This window comes from Orycteropus afer, unplaced genomic scaffold (assembly GCF_000298275.1).
Source record: "Orycteropus afer afer isolate SDZICR_OR568_19922 unplaced genomic scaffold, OryAfe1.0 scaffold00243, whole genome shotgun sequence".
NCBI lineage: Eukaryota > Metazoa > Chordata > Mammalia > Tubulidentata > Orycteropodidae > Orycteropus > Orycteropus afer.
Window position 1 is genome coordinate 996,878 of NW_006921830.1, and position 5,463 is coordinate 1,002,340.

Sequence of the window (5,463 nt, forward strand, 5' to 3'; positions counted from 1 at the left end):
TATTGTAGTTTCTTGAGGGAGAAGTGGAGTTAGAATTATTCCCTGCTAGTAGATACTATTTGCCAGATGCAGATGACATTTTATTTAATCTCACAGTTTTGCAATATATTATTACTTCCATTTTATAAATGTGGAAACTGAGGCATAAAGAAGTTAACTTGCCCAAGACCTAAAAGTTACTTACTGGCAGAATTGCATATCCAGTTTATGTCTGACTCCCAGTTCCTTGACCTTTTAATTGTATCATCTCTCCCCTTCCCTTTTCTCCTAGTTCTGGAGAAATAAAAGAATTGATGGAAAAAAATCAATAATAGAGCTTTTTTCCTGCTTTTGGAAGTAAAAAGGAACCCAAAAGAGTAATGAGGAATCACTAGAGACAAATGGTGCCCCTAAAGATATCCTTCCCCTCACTACTCATTTTTTACTGTGAAACTTGGACATATAGCTATCACATGTGATTCTATCTTTCAGCAGTGCAAAGCCAAAATGGATATACATTTATAATTATGCTGTTGTTGTTGTTATGTGCTGTCGAGTCATCCCCGAGCTCCTATAATTATGCTAGATGTTCCAAATTACCTTCTATAGGAGTTATGCCAATTTATTTCTACTAGATATTTTTCACAGTGCTTATTTCCCCACAGCTTCATTAATACTGTGTGTTACCAAACTTTTGAATCTTTGCCAATCAGATAATTGAAAAATGGTAACAACGTAATTTTCTTTTACATTTCTTTTATTATGGATAAGATCAAGCATCTTTTTATATATTTAGCATGCCTTTTCTGTAAATTGGCAGGATATATTCATATCCTTTGTCCATTCTTTCCTTGAATTGTTGGTCATTTTGGTAGTGTAGTTCCTAAAGGCACTTGACTGCTAACCAGAAGGCTGGCAGTTCAAACCCACCAGGCACTTCTTGGAAGGAAGATGGGCAATCTACCTCCGTAGTGATACCGCCTCTGAAACCCAAGGAGGGGTCGCTATGAGTTGGGTCCAACTTGAGGACACATAACATCAACAACAACATAATATAAGGAAAATTGGCCCTTATTCCCACATTTGTCTTTTTGACTTTGATTATGCTTTTTATATTCTCTTTGCCATCTATAAATTTTTGATTTTTGATGAAACTGAATTCATTAATCTTTTATTTTATAACTTCTGTGTTTTATATGACACTAGAAGGGAATTCACCACTCTGAAATTAAAACATAAATAACTCTTCCTTGATCTCTAATACCTTTATAATTTCATATATATTTTTTTTACATTTAAATTTTAGCTGCATATAGAATCTTATTTGATGCAATATAAAAAGTACAGACTTCACTTTTTCTTTAAATGGTACCTAGCTGTCTCATCAACATTTATTGAATAATACATGTTTTCTTCAGTGACTTGAAATGCTAGCTTTATTATATACTGTTCTGGTTACCTAGTACCACTCTGATGAGAATATACCACAAATGGGATAGCCTTAACAAATAGGAGTTTATTCTCTTACAATTTGTAGGCTGTAAGTCCAAGTTCAAAGTGCCAGGCTCTAGGGGCTGGATGAAAGCCCCTCAACCTTGGGGTCCAGCTGCCTCCTGCTCCTGGCCCACTGGAGCAAGAGGCTTTTCTTCACTCAGACAGTTGCTAGCTGCTGAGGCTGACAAACCCAAGGCTGACAAGTAAAAAAGCACAGTCCCAATGATACGAAGCCACATGGCAGGCCATTAGTTTAAGTCCATTGTAAGTCCCAAGGTTGGCAGAACATGGCAGGCTGCTGAACAACAACATGGCTATGTGCAGGGTCCAAGCATGCCATAAGCTAGAGACTATTTCCAAAGCTGCTTCTTATATGTGGGAAGCAGACCACATAATCAAAGAAGCTACTCAGCTGCTTGTAGTAGATCCCATCATGGAATTGATTGCCAGTCTCATCATGGGGAATAACTACCACCAGCTGCCTAGCCATTCAACCAAGCCCAGCCAAGTTGACACACAAACATAACCACCACATATACTAAATTTACACATATATACAAAGATAAAAATATCTGGGATTTATATTTTGTTTTATCCATTTATTTTTCTTTTTATATATTGGTACCATACAATTTTAATTACCATAGCTTTGTAATGAGTCATGATATCTTCAAGGGCAATTCCTCTTCATTATTACCTTTTGCATCTTTTTCCTAGTTAATCTTATGTTTTCATATGAATGTTAGAATTAGCTTTCATGTGTCCCTCTTCCACAACATGTTACTGTTTTTATTGATAAAACATTAAATTTAGATTTTGCTAGGGATGTTGTTGTTGTTGTTATGTGCCGTCGAGTTGGACCATCTCATAGCGACCCCTCCTTGGGTTTCCGAGGCAGTATCACTACGGAAGTAGATTGCCCCATCTTCCTTCTGAGGAGTGGCTGGTGGGTTTGAACCGCCAGCCTTCTGGTTAGCAGTCAAGTGCTTTAGCCATTATGCTACCAGAGCTCCCTTGCTAGGGATACTCCATCTTTTTTTCCAAGAACACAGCATGGTTTTCTTTGTTTCCAGCTTTCTTTTATATTCCTTAGAGATATCTTTTAAAGTTTTCTTCTTATAGATCTTGAAAGTTTATTCCTAGGTATTTTATACTTTTGTTCGGCATAGCAAATGGATCCTTTACTCCCTTAGTGCTTCAAACTGGTTATTAGTTGCACATATATTAGTAGGGGGTGGTATACCAATGAGACTGGATGCCCTTCCAATACATACATATGCCACTATTGTACTGACTGGTCCATACTGGCTATGAGCACAGAGTGCTGCTCAATTCCATTGGGTCATATGACAAAGTCTCTGATAATATTCTTTTGACTTAGATGGAAACAAATCTGGATGACATTAAAGTTAAGGGAATTGAAAAGATAAGTAATCTGATTATAAAATAATATTTATAAGGTAATTATTTAAAATTCATAAAATATTACTATAAAATAAATTTATTATAAGTAATAGGAAATTTAATAAATACCTAACAAACACTTTAAGAAGTACAGAAATAACTTTTAATTCTTTACTGTAGATATAATCACTGTAAAAACATTTTTTTTTTCATTGTTGTTATGTGCCGTTGAGTCTTCTCCAACTCATAGTGACCCTATGTACAACAGAATGATACACTGCCTGGTCCTGTGCTAGCCTCAAGATCCCTACTATACCTGAGCCCATTGCAACAGCCACCGTGTCAATCCATCTTGTTGAGGGCCTTCCCCTCTTTTGTTGATCCTGTAAAAATTTAGATAATTTTAGTCTTTCAATGTGTTTCTACAGAACTATACTATTATGTTTAGGTAGTAAATACTGTCTACAAATGTAACATTATTAACATATAACCATGTCATTAATTATTTTTTAAAACAATTATTTTGTCTTAATTGCATTCCATTGTATGAACATACTATAATTAACATCTTGTTTCTAAATGTTGGCTTTCACAAATGTGTGATCAGCATTTTTATACATAATTCTTTAGGCACAATTGTATTTTTTCTTCAGTAAATATTCCTAGAGATAACAAGACTACATCTAAGAAAATAAACAATGTATTGGATTGTGTTATGTCAAGTTGGCCAAGGCTGGGAACTATTTCTCAGAACCCCCTTGCTTGTATGGTTCTGTGTGAGATGTTGGCTATAAATAGAAGTTGTGCAAGATTTGGAAGGAGAGAGTGACGCAGAAGCCATCACTCCTAGAAGGTTGTTCATAATGGAGCCAGATCAATGCAGGGATGTCTGGGAGCTCATCATGACAACTTGTTATGGCAACTTGTCACAAATCTTGTCATGGCTCTCCTCTGCTCTGTGTCCATCTCATCTTCCCAACTGCAGTGGATAGGGCACCCCTGAAGCAAGAATTAATAAACTGGAAGATATATTCAGAATGCATAAAGAGAGATAAGTGAGTAGAACATTTGAAAGAGAAGTTAAGAGACATGTAGGATAAAATAAGAAAGTTTAAAATATATTTGGGAAAAATGGAGAGAATGGAGGGGAGTTGATATTGAAAGAGAAAATAAGTTGAAACTCTCCAGAACTGATGAAAAATCTGAATCCACAAATCAGGGAGGTAAAGTGTATCCAAAGAAGTTTAAACAAAAACAAATCTATATCCATATACATTTCAGTAAAAATTCAGAACATCAAAGACAAAAAGATTTTAAAAGCAGTTGTAGAAAAAGTACAAAAAATCTACAAAGAAACAACAGTTATAATGTGTTTCAATTATTTATTGTTGTGTTACAAACACTCCCAAACTTAGTGGCCTAATACAATAACAATTGTTCATTTTAATTACAAATTTGTAATTTGGGCAAGCATCAGCTGGAACAGTTTATCTGTGCTCCATATGGTATTGCTGGATTGGCCCAAAACCTTGTTGACTCACGTGTTGATTGTTGACTGGGACCTCACCTGGGGCTACTGGTCAGAACACACTTATGTGGCCTTTTCATGTGGCTTCTAGACTTCCTCACATCATGTGGTTGGTTAAAAAACTGAGTGTCCTAAGATATTGGAAGTGGAAGCTGTTACAGCTTCTTCCCTGTTCTATTGGTCAAGTAGCTAGAGCTCAGATTGAAGGGGAGGGAACACAGACATTACTTTTAGATGGAAAGAGTTTCAAAGAATTTGGAGCCATCTTTTTAAAGCCAAACCCTACCATCTGGTTGTAAGTTATCTACAGTCCTCCCATATGCTAAGTAAACCTACCCTGCCCCAAGACTCTCAAAATCTCATTCCATTACAGTATCAGTCTTAGACTCAGGGTTCAGGTCACCTAAATTGGCTCCAGGTGTAGAAGAAGCTCCTTGAATTCAGCTCCTGGGCGCAGCTCCTCAAGTATACAGTTCTTGATCTGAAGGTGTGACCTAAAGAGCCCCTCACACACAAAACGTACAATGGTGGGACAGGCCTAAACTACTCTCTTTCAAAAAGGGGAAAAACAGGAGACACACAGCAGTCACTGGTGCATAGAAATGAGGAAATCCACCTAGGAGCATGTTGCCAGTTTCTTAACTAGGGCCCAGCACTACTCCTGAGGACGATTCTCATGGCTCATGGCTCAATTCTCTGAGTTCCTCTTTCTTTTCCATAAGAAAATGTAATGTGCAATTAAGTAGCTTTCTTAACCTGCTTATTTTTTGCAAAAGATTGCTGATCATGTCTTTGACCCTTTTAGTCTAAGTTGGTAGTGCTTCATCAGAAATCATCTCTCTTAACTGTTTTTTTTTTTTTTTTTAATGAATCTTACCAGGGTTCACTTCAATGTGTAAAAAGCCACAAGTACACATGTTTTGAAGATAAACCATTTCTACCTTGGGTTCTTCGTGAAGCTGCTGTAAGACAAAATCCTTAAGATTCAAAGAAGTCTTACTGTTTAAAGGAAAGGCTATTTGAAACACACCATTAAAGTGCCTAGATATGCTTTTTTT